Raw genomic sequence first — 16,424 nt, forward strand, 5'->3', positions numbered from 1 at the left:
TCAAATTTGGTACACCGCTAGAGACCGATTAGTAGGGTGCCGTGCGCAAGTCAGTTTGGACCCATCTTGCACGTGCGCACGTGCAGGGTGACGCTTCCAGATTTCAAGAACGGCTGGACCGATTGCACTCAAATTTAACCGCAGGTTGTTTGAAAAGACAAACACTATTCGTTAGAATTGTGTTTTTCTATTGAAAAACAACCGGAGCGGTCGTTCTCCGGGCTATGTTTTGCAAGTCTGGCCGCGAATCAGTACAACTTGACCGGGGCCTAAACGAATCGCTCAATCTTCGTAATAACCGCAGGTTGTTTGAAAAGACAAACACTATTCGTTAGAATTGTGTTTTTCTATTGAAAAACAACCGGAGCGGTCCTTCTCCGGGCTATGTTTTGCAAGTCTGGCAGCGAATCGAGACATCTTGATTCCAGCCTAGACGAATCGCTCAATCTTCGTAAAAAGTTCAGGGTATGGGCTCCCGGAGGCGATCTACCTGATGGCACCGGTCGCTACTCGCTTAAAACCTCGTGGCACGTGGCACGTGCGATTCCATTTTCCCCATGTTAAGTCAACGGGGTTTGGGACACTTTTTGCGCGATCGCCAATGGCGGGAAAACGAGCCAAGGAAGAGGTGGTTTTCTTCCCAGCATTTTATGGCAAACACGTTTGGGTACACGCTAGTGTGCGCCGTATACCCCTCAGAACTTCGTAACGTGTCTTTGCACGAGGTCAAAGTTGAACTTTTTTCGCTCCCCATGTTAAGTCAATGGGCGTTTTTGCAGAGACTTTTTCATTCGCTCATTGTACAAAATTATATGATACGATTTTGTTTAAACTTTCAAGACTTGTTGAGAAAAGACCATAGAACATGTTGTTATGCTTCTTTAAGCTGTGCAAATTCGTTTGTTCTTTTTAGGCTCGTTTAAAAATGAAAAATTTTAACATGGAAAGTCAATAGGAGCGTCTTTGCTGCTAAATAACTTTTTACAGTTGAGATATATTTAAGTGAAAAGTTGATAGGTTATACAACTTTTGATGCTCTTTCCAATGATATATAGAAAGTTATTGCACGTTGTGCCGTTTTTGAGGAATTTGGTAAAAAAGCACGACTTTACCGAGATTTGAGCTCAGACCTATATATGGTCTTGGCTCAGACAGTATACGAACAGGTGACAGGGATACCTCCCATTGAAGGATGCGATTTAATACTAAACATTAGCAGCCGGCCGCCGTGGGGACGTTTTTGTACGACTTATATCTCCGCAGCCACTGGACCAATACACTTGCGGTTTTTTTTTTGTGTGGGGTAGCGTATACCCTTCTTAGAAGTATTTTACTATGGACGATGCATGCGAGTGACCCCTACTGCACGTGACACGTGTAATACGGACAGGTGTCAGTTTTGTAATAAGTGCAATAACTCGGTAATTACTGGGCCAATTGCGCTGAAACTTGGCATGCAGGTAGTCACCTACCAGGCGATCCATTTTCATGTGCCACGGTAGGGGTGCCGCTGCACGTGCGCACGTGCAGGGTGACGCTTCCAGATCTCGTGACCGGCCGGGCCGATTGAGTTCAAATTTGGCACACCGTCAGAGACCGCGTAGTAGGGTGCCTTGCACAGATCAGTTGGGTCCCAGGTTGCACGTGCGCACGTGCAGGGTGACGCTTCCAGATCTCAGGAACGGCCGGACCGATTGCATTCAAATTTGGCACACCTTTAGAGACCGATCAGTAGGGTGCCGTGCGCAAGTCAGTTAGTATGTATTTTCATGGGTCACGGTTGGGATGCAGCTGCACGTGCGCACGTGCAGGGTGACACTTTCAGATCTCGAGAACGGCCGGGCCGATTGAGCTCAAATTTGGTACACCGCTAGAGACCGGCGAATAGGGTGCCGTGCAAAAGTCAGATGGGACCATTTTGCACGTGCGCACGTGCAGGGTGTCGCTTCCAGATCTCGAAAACGGCCGGGTCGATTGCACTCAAATTTGGCACACCGCTAGAGACCGGTTAGCAGAGTGCAGTGCACGTCATTTCGTAGCACACCCATTCCGGTCTGCACGTGCAAGGCTCATCCTCTCGTTTGGCGGCGGGCGCTTTTGCGACGTTACAGAGGTGCTTGCTCAAACAACCTGCGGTCCCGCGATGCGGAGCCCAGCATCGCAGATGCTGGTAACCGCAGGTTGTTTGAAAAGACAAACACTATTCGTTAGAATTGTGTTTTTCTATTGAAAAACAACCGGAGCGGTCCTTCTCCGGGCTATGTTTTGCATGTCTGGCCGCGAATTGGGGCAACTTGGGTCAGGCCTAAACTTGTGGCTCGATTTTCTTAAAAATTTCAGTGTATGGGCTCCCGCAGGCGATCTACCTGTTGGCACCGGTCGCTACTCGCTTAAAACCTCGTGGCACGTGGCACGTGCGATTCCATTTTCCCCATGTTAAGTCAACGGGGTTTTGGACACTTTTTGCGCGATCGGGAATAGCGGAAAAACGAGCCAAGGAAGAGGTGGTTTTCTTCCCAGCATTTTATGGCAAACACGTTTGGGTACACGCTGGTGTGCGCCGTATACCCCTCAGAACTTCGTAACGTGTCTTTGCACGAGGTCAAAGTTGAACTTTTTTCGCTCCCCATGTTAAGTCAATGGGCGTTTTTGCAGAGACTTTTTCATTCGCTCATTGTACAAAATTATATGATACGATTTTGTTTAAACTTTCAGGACTTGTTGAGAAAAGACCATAGAACATGTTGTTATGCTTCTTTAAGCTGTGCAAATTCGTTTGTTCTTTTTAGGCTCGTTTAAAAATGAAAAATTTTAACATGGAAAGTGAATGGGAGCGTCTTTGCTGCTTAATAACTTTTTACAGTTGAGATATATTTAAGTGAAAAGTTGATAGGTTATACAACTTTTGATGCTCTTTCCAATGATATATACAACTTTATTGCACGTGGTGCCGTTTTTGAGAAATATAGTAAAAAAGCACGACATTACCGAGATTTGAGCTCAGACCTATATCGTTACGGTGTCAGGCGGACACGAGGACAGGTGGCGCCGCCGCCGCCCGCATAGCGGCGGGAATGTGAACTAACCTGTTTACCAGAGGGGTGTTCACGGGCACCGCACACTGCTGCGTGCGCTGTGTGCGGTGCGTCCAGCAGGCGTGGGGGTAGGGGATGGGTAGGCGGTTCTGACGTCACGGCTGCGTGCGGTGGACGGTCCGCTGTGGCCAGTCCCGACCGGCCACAGCGATCGCTGTGTGCGGTGACGGAAGGCTGACGTAGGGACGCAGTGGGCGGAGCTTGGAGGCTATGTGCGGTCCGACCGCACACAGGGCCCGTGAACAGCCCTCTGATCTATGGTATGGTACCATCGGGGGACCGGCCGCCGTCGGCACCATTTCGGGACTTTGCATCGCAATAAAAGGCTTATTTACAATTGAAAATGGACTAGCGAGAGTCGTTATGGAATCAGAATTTGATGCTCTACAAAACTAGGCTATTTTCATTGTGATGGCATCACAGACTACACCGCTAAACCCAATAAAGCAGATTTATGTCGCGTCATCGATGATTACATATAATGTTTCTTTGATATATATGTAGTCGGGTCTTTCAGCTGCGTCCCTCCCCTCCCTCGCCGCGCCGGCGGGTCGGCCATCCGCGGCTTGCCGCCCGCCGGCTGCTGGCCGGTCAGCTGGCCGGTCAGCTGGTCGCCCGCGGCTGTCGGTGCAGTGCGGGATGCCTACTTGCGGGGGGCCGTCGTGGCGGCGGCCCGGGTGGACTGGGCGAGCAGTGAGTTGGGGAGCGCTGCGCTGTCGGTGCTCTAGTTTGTATTGCGTTCGCATGATACGGCTTGAGCCAATACAGAGTGAACTGATTGAGCTGAGCAAGTCTTTATATACATTGAAAAGTAAAGCACTTTTTACTGCATCTACGGTGAGATGCTAGATAAAATTTATGGTCTAATGGTACCCATTACTTAACAATTAAGTGAATCATTTCGTCGCTAAACTCTCGTAAATTCGTATGTCCGCCTCACTATGGAGTTTGGACCGTAACGTATGGCCTTTGCTCAGACAGTATACGAACAGGTGACGGGGATACCTCCCATAGAAGGATGCGACACGATTTTACTGCTAAATAGCGGCCGGCCGCCGTGGGGACGTTTTTGTACGACTTATATCTCGGCAACCACTGGGCTGATACACGTGCGGTTTTTTGTGTGGGGTAGCTTTTTCCCTTCTTTCACATAGTGTGCTACTCTCGATGCATATGGGTGACCCCTAACGCACGTTCCACGTGCAAAGCCAAGAGGTGCCTGTTTTGTAATAAGCGCAATAGCTCGCGGTAATTACTGGGCCGATTGCGCTAAAACTTGGCATGGAGGTAGACACTTTCCAGGCGATGCATTTCCATGTGTCTTGGTAGGGGTGCAACTGCACGTGCGCACGTGCAGGGTGACGCTTCCAGATCTCGAGAACGGCTGGACCGATTGTGTTCAAATTTGGCATAACGCTTGATACCGATCAGTAGGTTGCAGTCATTTAGTATGTATTTCCATGTGCCACGATTGGGGTGCAACTGCACGTGCGCACGTGCAGGGTGACGCTTCCAGATCTCGAGAACGGCCGGGCCGATTGAGTTCAAATTTGGTACACCGCTAGAGACCGATTAGTAGGGTGCCGACTGCCGTGCGCAAGTCAGTTTGGACCCATCTTGCACGTGCGCACGTGCAGGGTGACGCTTCCAGATCTCAAGAACGGCTGGACCGATTGCACTCAAATTCGGCAAACATCTAGAGATCGATCAGTAGGGTGCCGTGCACAAGTCAGTTAGTATGTATTTCCATGTGTCACGGTTGAGATGCAACTGCACGTGCGCACGTGGAGGGGTCGTTTCAAGATCTTGAAAACGGCTGTAATCATCAGTCTTGGTGGTCCTCTCTCAGCCACTGGATCCGTTGGTGTCTTGCGTTTGCCAAAAGGTGTAGCAAAAACACTGGCTTACACTCGCTGATCAGGCAATCGTAGCCGGAAGCCCTTAGTTACGGAGCGAGCGAAGCGAGCGTACCTGGTAGGTTCGAGTTTAGGACCTGGTAGGTCCTGGTAGGACCTAACCACTTGCAAATAACCGCAGGTTGTTTGAAAAGACAAACACTATTCGTTAGAATTGTGTTTTTCTATTGAAAAACAACCGGAGCGGTCCTTCTCCGGGCTATGTTTTGCATGTCTGGCCGCGAATTGGGGCAACTTGGGTCAGGCCTAAACTTGTGGCTCGATTTTCTTAAAAATTTCAGTGTATGGGCTCTCGGGGGCGATCTACCTGATGGCACCGGTCGCTACTCGCTTAAAACCTCGTGGCACGTGGCACGTGCGATTCCATTTTCCCCATGTTAAGTCAATGGGGTTTTGAACACTTTTTGCGCGATCGCGAATAGCGGGAAAACGAGCCAAGAAGGAGGTGGTTTTCTTCCCAGCATTTTATGGCAAACACGTTCAGGTACACGCTAGTGTGCTCCGTATACCCCTCAGAACTTCGTAACGTGTCTTTGCACGAGGTCAAAGTTGAACTTTTTTCGCTCCCCATGTTAAGTCAATGGGCGTTTTTGCAGAGACTTTTTCATTCGCTCATTGTACAAAATTATATGATACGATTTTGTTTAAACTTTCAGGACTTGTTGAGAAAAGACCATAGAACATGTTGTTATGCTTCTTTAAGCTGTGCAAATTCGTTTGTTGTCTTTAGGCTTCTTTAAAAATGAAAAATTTTAACATGGAAAGTCAATGGGAGCGTCTTTGGTGCTTAATAACTTTGTACCTTGAAGACATATTCAAGTGAAAAGTTGATATTTTATACAACTTTTGATGCTCTTTCCAATGATATATACAACTTTATTGCACGTGGTGCCGTTTTTGAGAAATATAGTAAAAAAGCACGACATTACCGAGATTTGAGCTCAGACCTATATCGTTACGGTGTCAGGCGGACACGAGGACAGGTGGCGCCGCCGCCGCCCGCATAGCGGCGGGAATGTGAACTAACCTGTTTACCATCTATGGTATGGTACCATCGGGGGACCGGCCGCCGTCGGCACCATTTCGGGACTTTGCATCGCAATAAAAGGCTTATTTACAATTGAAAATGGACTAGCGAGAGTCGTTATGGAATCAGAATTTGATGCTGTACAAAACTAGGCGCCTATTTTCATTGTGATGGCATCACAGACTACACCGCTAACCCCAATAAAGCAGATTTATGTCGCGTCATCGATGATTACATATAATGTTTCTTTGATATATATGTAGTCGGGTCTTTCAGCTGCGTTCCTCCCCTCCCTCGCCGCGCTGGCGGGTCGGCCATCCGCGCCCTGCCGCCCGCCGGCTGCTGGCCGGTCAGCTGGCCGGTCAGCTGGTCGCCCGCGGCTGTCGGTGCAGTGCGGGATGCCTACTTGCGGGGGGCCGTCGTGGCGGCGGCCCGGGTGGACTGGGCGAGCAGTGAGTTGGGGAGCGCTGCGCTGTCGGTGCTCTAGTTTGCATTGCGTTCGCATGATACGGCTTGAGCCAATACAGAGTGAACTGATTGAGCTGAGCAAGTCTTTATATACATTGAAAAGTAAAGCACTTTTTACTGCATCTACGGTGAGATGCTAGATAAAATTTATGGTCTACCTAATGGTACCCATTACTTAACAATTAAGTGAATCATTTCGTCGCTAAACTCTCGTAAATTCGTATGTCCGCCTCACTATGGAGTTTGGACCGTAACGTATGGTCTTTGCTCAGACAGTATACGAACAGGTGACGGGGATACCTCCCATAGAAGGATGCGACACGATTTTACTGCTAAATAGCGGCCGGCCGCCGTGGGGACGTTTTTGTACGACTTATATCTCGGCAACCACTGGGCTGATACACGTGCGGTTTTTTGTGTTGGGTAGCTTTTTTCCTTCTTTCACATAGTGTGCTACTCTCGATGCATATGGGTGACCCCTAACGCACGTTCCACGTGCAAAGCCAAGAGGTGCCTGTTTTGTAATAAGTGCAATAGCTCGCGGTAATTACTGGGCCGATTGCGCTAAAACTTGGCATGGAGGTAGACACATTCCAGGCGATGCATTTCCACGTGTCTTGGTAGGGGTGCAACTGCACGTGCGCACGGGCAGGGTGACGCTTCCAGATGTCGAGAACGGCTGGGCCGATTGTGATCAAACTTGGCACACCGCTAGAGGCTGGTAAGTAGGGTGCCGTGCACAAGTCAGATGGGACCCGCTATGCACGTGCGCACGTGCAGGCTGACGCTTCCAGATCTCAAGAACGGCTGGGCCGACTCTGCTGAAATTTGGCATACCGCTAGAGACTGGTTAGTAGGGTGCCGTACACAAGTCAGTTAGTATGTATTTTCATGTGCCACGGTTGGGGTGCAGTTGCACCAGTGCAGCGCACGTGTAGGGGTCGCTTCCAGATCTTGAAATTGACGGGGCTGATTGAGCTCCAATTTGGTACACCGCTAGAAACCGGCGAATAGAGTGCCGTGCACAAGTCAATTGGGGCCTAGGCTGCACGTGCGCACGTGCAGGGTGTCGCTTCCAGATCTCGAAAACGGCCGGGTCGATTGCACTCAAATTTGGCACACCGCTATAGACCGACGAATAGGGTGCCGTGCACGTCAGTCCGTAGCACACCGACTGCGGTCTGCACGTGCAAGGCTCATCCTCTCGTTTGGTGGCGGGCGTTTTTGCTGCGTTTACAAAGGTGCTTGCTCAAACAACCTGCGGTCCCGCGATGCGGAGCCCGGCATCGCAGATGCCGGTAACCGCAGGTTGTTTGAAAAGACAAACACTATTCGTTAGAATTGTGTTTTTCTATTGAAAAACAACCGGAGCGGTCCTTCTCCGGGCTATGTTTAGCAAGTCTGGCCGCGAATTGGGGCAACTTGACCGGGGCCTAAACGTGCATTGCGATTTTCGTAAAAAGTTCAGTGTATGGGCTCCCGGAGGCGATCTACCTGATGGCACCGGTCGCTACTCGCTTAAAACCTCGTGGCACGTGGCACGTGCGATTCCATTTTCCCCATGTTAAGTCAATGGGGTTTTGAACACTTTTTGCGCGATCGCGAATAGCGGGAAAACGAGCCAAGAAGGAGGTGGTTTTCTTCCCAGCATTTTATGGCAAACACGTTCAGGTACACGCTAGTGTGCTCCGTATACCCCTCAGAACTTCGTAACGTGTCTTTGCACGAGGTCAAAGTTGAACTTTTTTCGCTCCCCATGTTAAGTCAATGGGCGTTTTTGCAGAGACTTTTTCATTCGCTCATTGTACAAAATTATATGATACGATTTTGTTTAAACTTTCAGGACTTGTTGAGAAAAGACCATAGAACATGTTGTTATGCTTCTTTAAGCTGTGCAAATTCGTTTGTTGTCTTTAGGCTTCTTTAAAAATGAAAAATTTTAACATGGAAAGTCAATGGGAGCGTCTTTGGTGCTTAATAACTTTGTACCTTGAAGACATATTCAAGTGAAAAGTTGATATTTTATACAACTTTTGATGCTCTTTCCAATGATATATACAACTTTATTGCACGTGGTGCCGTTTTTGAGAAATATAGTAAAAAAGCACGACATTACCGAGATTTGAGCTCAGACCTATATCGTTACGGTGTCAGGCGGACACGAGGACAGGTGGCGCCGCCGCCGCCCGCATAGCGGCGGGAATGTGAACTAACCTGTTTACCATCTATGGTATGGTACCATCGGGGGACCGGCCGCCGTCGGCACCATTTCGGGACTTTGCATCGCAATAAAAGGCTTATTTACAATTGAAAATGGACTAGCGAGAGTCGTTATGGAATCAGAATTTGATGCTCTACAAAACTAGGCGCCTATTTTCATTGTGATGGCATCACAGACTACACCGCTAACCCCAATAAAGCAGATTTATGTCGCGTCATCGATGATTACATATAATGTTTCTTTGATATATATGTAGTCGGGTCTTTCAGCTGCGTTCCTCCCCTCCCTCGCCGCGCCGGCGGGTCGGCCATCCGCGCCCTGCCGCCCGCCGGCTGCTGGCCGGTCAGCTGGCCGGTCAGCTGGTCGCCCGCGGCTGTCGGTGCAGTGCGGGATGCCTACTTGCGGGGGGCCGTCGTGGCGGCGGCCCGGGTGGACTGGGCGAGCAGTGAGTTGGGGAGCGCTGCGCTGTCGGTGCTCTAGTTTGCATTGCGTTCGCATGATACGGCTTGAGCCAATACAGAGTGAACTGATTGAGCTGAGCAAGTCTTTATATACATTGAAAAGTAAAGCACTTTTTACTGCATCTACGGTGAGATGCTAGATAAAATTTATGGTCTACCTAATGGTATCCATTACTTAACAATTAAGTGAATCATTTCGTCGCTAAACTCTCGTAAATTCGTATGTCCGCCTCACTATGGAGTTTGGACCGTAACGTATGGTCTTTGCTCAGACAGTATACGAACAGGTGACGGGGATACCTCCCATAGAAGGATGCGACACGATTTTACTGCTAAATAGCGGCCGGCCGCCGTGGGGACGTTTTTGTACGACTTATATCTCGGCAACCACTGGGCTGATACACGTGCGGTTTTTTGTGTTGGGTAGCTTTTTTCCTTCTTTCACATAGTGTGCTACTCTCGATGCATATGGGTGACCCCTAACGCACGTTCCACGTGCAAAGCCAAGAGGTGCCTGTTTTGTAATAAGTGCAATAGCTCGCGGTAATTACTGGGCCGATTGCGCTAAAACTTGGCATGGAGGTAGACACATTCCAGGCGATGCATTTCCACGTGTCTTGGTAGGGGTGCAACTGCACGTGCGCACGGGCAGGGTGACGCTTCCAGATGTCGAGAACGGCTGGGCCGATTGTGATCAAACTTGGCACACCGCTAGAGGCTGGTAAGTAGGGTGCCGTGCACAAGTCAGATGGGACCCGCTATGCACGTGCGCACGTGCAGGCTGACGCTTCCAGATCTCAAGAACGGCTGGGCCGACTCTGCTGAAATTTGGCATACCGCTAGAGACTGGTTAGTAGGGTGCCGTGCACAAGTCAGTTAGTATGTATTTTCATGTGCCACGGTTGGGGTGCAGTTGCACCAGCGCACGTGTAGGGGTCGCTTCCAGATCTTGAAATTGACGGGGCTGATTGAGCTCCAATTTGGTACACCGCTAGAAACCGGCGAATAGAGTGCCGTGCACAAGTCAATTGGGGCCTAGGCTGCACGTGCGCACGTGCAGGGTGTCGCTTCCAGATCTCGAAAACGGCCGGGTCGATTGCACTCAAATTTGGCACACCGCTATAGACCGACGAATAGGGTGCCGTGCACGTCAGTCCGTAGCACACCGACTGCGGTCTGCACGTGCAAGGCTCATCCTCTCGTTTGGTGGCGGGCGTTTTTGCTGCGTTTACAAAGGTGCTTGCTCAAACAACCTGCGGTCCCGCGATGCGGAGCCCGGCATCGCAGATGCCGGGTAACCGCAGGTTGTTTGAAAAGACAAACACTATTCGTTAGAATTGTGTTTTTCTATTGAAAAACAACCGGAGCGGTCCTTCTCCGGGCTATGTTTTGCATGTCTGGCCGCGAATTGGGGCAACTTGGGTCAGGCCTAAACTTGTGGCTCGATTTTCTTAAAAATTTCAGTGTATGGGCTCCCGCAGGCGATCTACCTGTTGGCACCGGTCGCTACTCGCTTAAAACCTCGTGGCACGTGGCACGTGCGATTCCATTTTCCCCATGTTAAGTCAACGGGGTTTTGGACACTTTTTGCGCGATCGGGAATAGCGGAAAAACGAGCCAAGGAAGAGGTGGTTTTCTTCCCAGCATTTTATGGCAAACACGTTTGGGTACACGCTGGTGTGCGCCGTATACCCCTCAGAACTTCGTAACGTGTCTTTGCACGAGGTCAAAGTTGAATTTTTTTCGCTCCCCATGTTAAGTCAATGGGCGTTTTTGCAGAGACTTTTTCATTCGCTCATTGTACAAAATTATATGATACGATTTTGTTTAAACTTTCAGGACTTGTTGAGAAAAGACCATAGAACATGGTGTTATGCTTCGTTAAGCTGTCAGAATTCGTTTGCTCTTTTGAAGCTCGTTTAAAAATGAAAAATTTTAACTTTGAAAGTCAATGGGAGCGTCTTTGATGCTTAATAACTTTTTACGTTTAAGATATGTTTAAGTCAAAAGTTGATATTTTATACAACTTTTGATGCTCTTTCCAATGATATATAGAACGTTATTGCACGTTGTTCCGTTTTCCTGGTGTTGTCCATCTGAACTTGTCAGTCACGTGACCCATTTGACCTTCGGATCCAATTCTGGTAGTCAATTCTGGCGCTTTTGTTACCATAGCGAAATATGTAACGCCGTGTTCACAGTTTACTGACGACGAAGGTCCTGCTTAATCTGGCAAATAGCGTTCGAGAACTGCGGCCAAGCCCCGCTGATCTTGAACGTGATTGGTCGGTGGGCGTAAAGAATCTCCGTCGTCAGGGAGACTGCGAACACGGGGTAAACCAAGGAGTAAACAATCTGTGCGTGGAATGGGGAGTGGTGAATGTGGAACGGCGATGATAGGTGCTGATGTCGTCGATTTTTATTTATACTGTTATCCTTATTATACATTCTGATCATTTTTTATGTTCAGGAGTTTTCTCTGTTGATTTAACATCAAAAACGGTGTGTTTAACTGTTATTGCCAAGTGCCATATTGATATTGAAATTGGGGTACAATTCAACATTCTGATTCACTGGTTTTCTATGGCCTGTTGTGTATCATATTATTGGTAATGTGAATATAGGTACTCCAAACGGCAAACACTGCTATTTTCTGGTATATATTAATGTTTGACCTGATTTTATATTATTGGTAATGTGAATATAGGTACTCCAAACACTGCTATTTTCGGGTATATATTAATGTTTGACCTGATTTTACTTCACTTCACCTTATATTTTTTGCAGGAACAGTTATCACAGCATTATTGTGCAAAAATAAGGGTGGTGTATCACAGCATATCACAGCACTCTGCCAGCCGCTTTTGGCTTCCATAGAGACATCAACAAGCCTATACCTCCAACACTACCGGAGGTTGACGCTAGCTCACGCGGAATGCGCTGGCAGCGGCTGGCAGCGCGCCCATGAAACACAGCCAGGGGTTTCTTCTGTAAAGTCATTGTTGTCTAGGTACATGGGCCTTTACCAATTGTTAACAGCTATAAAAATTGGAATTAAAAATGTTCAGGTATTATGAGCATCAGCTAAACAGGGAAGAGGATTCGGCTTCAGCCCATCTTGCAACGCCTCAATGAAATTTAACGAGAAACTTAAATTGAGGGAGCAGCTACTCAACTGTGGTAAAGCCCATAAATCCTTGTGGATTTACCTACATACCTGAGGTAAATCCACAAGGCACCTTGAGTTCAAAATATGAAGTGACAACAAGCGAAATATAGCAGAAATTGGGACTTAAAGGAGCTTAGAAATAATCTGCTTAGTTCATTTGAAATGTATTGTTACCCACTTTCTAACCATGCATATTTTTGTGTCTTGTGAGGTCTCATATAGCAATAAAAATAGAAAAGTTATACAAGAGCAGTGACATGCATAGTTTGCTTGTGTTGTCACAACTTTGTACAATATTTCCAGCTTTATAATATGCAGTTATCAGTCACATTGGGCATCACACATGTATTTTTTTTTCTGCAGGAGGGAAGACACAGGAGGGAACTAGTGACTCATGTTTTTGCTTCTATCGCTTCACCCCTGGGGAATCAGTTCCTGCACCCCTTGAATATAATGGTCACCAAGGGGTGCTGTCCTGACACGTTCACTTTCTGTTGAGAAGGTTAGAACAAACACCATGTGTGTCATTTAGTTGCATATATAATACTTCAATGTTAAGTCTGCATGAAGTCTGAAGTCTAGCCACTCTTAATCCTAGGTTGTCGTGACGTTAATCTAGCCTGGGTGGATATTTTGCTGTGCTAAAAGCACGGACTCCGCTACGCCCCAGTACGGCGGCTGGGGCGCCTCCCCTGGAGGAAAACGGCGCCGGGGAGGGGGACGGACACTGTTACACTTGCGGTTTTTTGTGTGGGGTAGCGTATACTCTTCTTACAAGTATTTACTATGGACAATGCTTGCGGGTGACCTCCACTGCACGTGACACGTGTAAAACGGAGAGGTGTCACTTTTGTTACGGAGCGAGCGAAGCGAGCGAAGTCTTTCCTTAGATTAACGGAAATTTCTGAGTATGAGCGGAAATGTATTGTTACCCACTTTCTAACCATGCATATTTTTGTGTCTTGTGAGGTCTCATATAGCAATAAAAATAGAAAAGTTATACAAGAGCAGTGACATGCATAGTTTGCTTGTGTTGTCACAACTTTGTACAATATTTCCAGCTTTATAATATGCAGTTATCAGTCACATTGGGCATCACACATGTATTTTTTTTTCTGCAGGAGGGAAGACACAGGAGGGAACTAGTGACTCATGTTTTTGCTTCTATCGCTTCACCCCTGGGGAATCAGTTCCTGCACCCCTTGAATATAATGGTCACCAAGGGGTGCTGTCCTGACACGTTCACTTTCTGTTGAGAAGGTTAGAACAAACACCATGTGTGTCATTTAGTTGCATATATAATACTTCAATGTTAAGTCTGCATGAAGTCTGAAGTCTAGCCACTCTTAATCCTAGGTTGTCGTGACGTTAATCTAGCCTGGGTGGATATTTTGCTGTGCTAAAAGCACGGACTCCGCTACGCCCCAGTACGGCGGCTGGGGCGCCTCCCCTGGAGGAAAACGGCGCCGGGGAGGGGGACGGACACTGTTACACTTGCGGTTTTTTGTGTGGGGTAGCGTATACTCTTCTTACAAGTATTTACTATGGACAATGCTTGCGGGTGACCTCCACTGCACGTGACACGTGTAAAACGGAGAGGTGTCACTTTTGTTACGGAGCGAGCGAAGCGAGCGAAGTCTTTCCTTAGATTAACGGAAATTTCTGAGTATGAGCGGCCGGCCGGCCGGCCGGCCGGCCGTGCGGACGCTTTTGCGAGGCTTATAGGCGGCGTGATGCCCCAAAACGGATATTGCGGCGCCGTCGATTGACGCACGAGGGTGAAATTTTCACGACTCGTGGGTCATGTAATTCAACAGGTCGTATTAGCTTTTGGGCACGATTCGGCCGGGGGTGCGCCCGTGGCGCGTGCTCATGTGCGCCATAGGGTTAACATTAAAAACGGCAAAAACAGGCTATTGCTCCAGATGGTCCGACCACTACAACCCCATATGATGCACTCTTGGCTGCATCCCCACCCCACCCTTTCCCCTTACAGTATGAAGTATGAAAAACAGTGATTTTTTACTGGAGCTGCAAAGTGTGCCTTTGAACCACCTTATGATTTACTAGTATCTAATGTATTTGTCCATCAGGATCAGTTATCTAATGGCAGTAGACTGTTGTCTTCACATACTTCATATCTATTTTGGCTACTGCATTGTGTTCTGTAAAAAAAAAATATGGAAAACGTTTTGGATGTAGTTTTTAGTAGAATGCTTCTTTACAGATCCCGAAAGAAGATAACTGCTTGTTTTCTTCACCGCCACCAGTCTACCTGCTCTCTGCACACTCGGCAGAGCGCGGCAGGGCACCCCACGGAGCTGCACTAGTCACATCCGGGCCCCACGCCGGTCGACGGCCGATGCGATGGAGGCACTACTCCGAGGCACTACTGGGAGGCCTGCGGCGCGGACGACGGATGCGGCAGTTGGTCAAGACACGGCAGCCTACTCGAGGTGCTTCTCGCCTGGAGGACGCAGGCGAATCGCGTTATCCTAGCTGTGCCTCGTCATGGTGCGATGAGCCTTAATAGACTAATGCATATTCTTCCTTTGGTTGTAATTCATTTGCTGCTGCCCGCTGGGCTAAGGAGTAACTCTGTGCGCCTACTTTGTGCAGACGCTCGTCCAGTGCCGCCCTTCGTTTGCCGCACATATCTTTATTTATTCTTTGTTACAATTCCGTCTTTGGTCATTTTTTTTTTACCATGGGGGCACTTGAAAGTTTTGTTTTTAAATCTGTGGACATTGAACCTGGAATCGGTTTTTTGTCGGATTTCGGTTTTGTTTTTGCACTGTGGAAATATCTCGTTCAATATTTTTTTAAGATAGGGCGTGTTAAAACTTTTAGTCTCATTACTCCTCTGTGCATTCTAAAGTACTATAATGTGCATCTCAAGTGTTTGGTGCTGTACTGTTATTATTTATGGTTAATCCAGTGCTGATTTATGGTTAATCCAGTTTTTATTCGATTGAATCGTTGTGTGTAATGTGCATGACATCCGCGTACCGCCTGTAGCAGTGTTATATATTTTCATTTATGCTGGAAAATAATAACTTTCTTGTTCATTGGCTTTATTCGATGACAGAGACGTGCCAGATGACTGGGGCTGCGACTTGACTTGGTAGTTGTTAACGGTGCAAACTTCAACCATCAAGCATGATGTGGAAACGTCACATTCCGTTATCAAATCTTCGTACCGTAAATACTGAATAAGATCAATACTAGGCTGGAGCTTGCTAGAAAAACCGTGCACTGACAACGGCGAGTGGTGGACCTGAGTAGCGGCCGGGAGGCAGGGAAGTCAGCCAATTGTCAGATGTCTATTTCTTCACACATCTTTATTCTTTACTTTACACCGTCATAGACGTAATGCAATTATCGGAGCATGAAGTGGTGTATTGCCCTTATTACACCCTTCCAGTAAGTATCCAATGCCCATCCATCCACTTTCCGCAGGTGCAGGAGCAAGGGAGAGCGAAATAATTTTTATCGTCACTCACCTCACGCCCAACTGCTAGGCGAAAAGCCAGTACTCGCAATGTTTCAATCTTATTTAAGAAAAAAAGCAAATGTATCGGCTATAAATGCGTCGTGTTCCCTGCGGTAATAACCGCAGGTTGTTTGAAAAGACAAACACTATTCGTTAGAATTGTGTTTTTCTATTGAAAAACAACCGGAGCGGTCCTTCTCCGGGCTATGTTTTGCATGTCTGGCCGCGAATTGGGGCAACTTGGGTCAGGCCTAAACTTGTGGCTCGATTTTCTTAAAAATTTCAGTGTATGGGCTCCCGCAGGCGATCTACCTGTTGGCACCGGTCGCTACTCGCTTAAAACCTCGTGGCACGTGGCACGTGCGATTCCATTTTCCCCATGTTAAGTCAACGGGGTTTTGGACACTTTTTGCGCGATCGGGAATAGCGGAAAAACGAGCCAAGGAAGAGGTGGTTTTCTTCCCAGCATTTTATGGCAAACACGTTTGGGTACACGCTGGTGTGCGCCGTATACCCCTCAGAACTTCGTAACGTGTCTTTGCACGAGGTCAAAGTTGAATTTTTTTCGCTCCCC

At 47.9% G+C, this 16,424-nt stretch overlaps 1 long non-coding RNA gene across 1 annotated transcript; it reads left to right on the forward strand.

Annotated features, from left to right (window-relative positions):
• The first annotated feature begins 11,536 nt into the window (after positions 1–11,536).
• LOC122390448 lies at positions 11,537–15,425 on the forward strand. Its single transcript, XR_006258150.1, has 2 exons — positions 11,537–11,588; positions 14,585–15,425. It is a non-coding gene; the product is annotated as an uncharacterized LOC122390448 (long non-coding RNA).
• The last annotated feature ends 999 nt before the right edge of the window (positions 15,426–16,424 follow it).

The sequence above is a fragment of the Amphibalanus amphitrite genome, unplaced genomic scaffold, assembly GCF_019059575.1.
Source record: "Amphibalanus amphitrite isolate SeventyFive unplaced genomic scaffold, NRLGWU_Aamphi_draft 000396F_arrow, whole genome shotgun sequence".
In the NCBI taxonomy this organism is placed as follows: domain Eukaryota; kingdom Metazoa; phylum Arthropoda; class Thecostraca; order Balanomorpha; family Balanidae; genus Amphibalanus; species Amphibalanus amphitrite.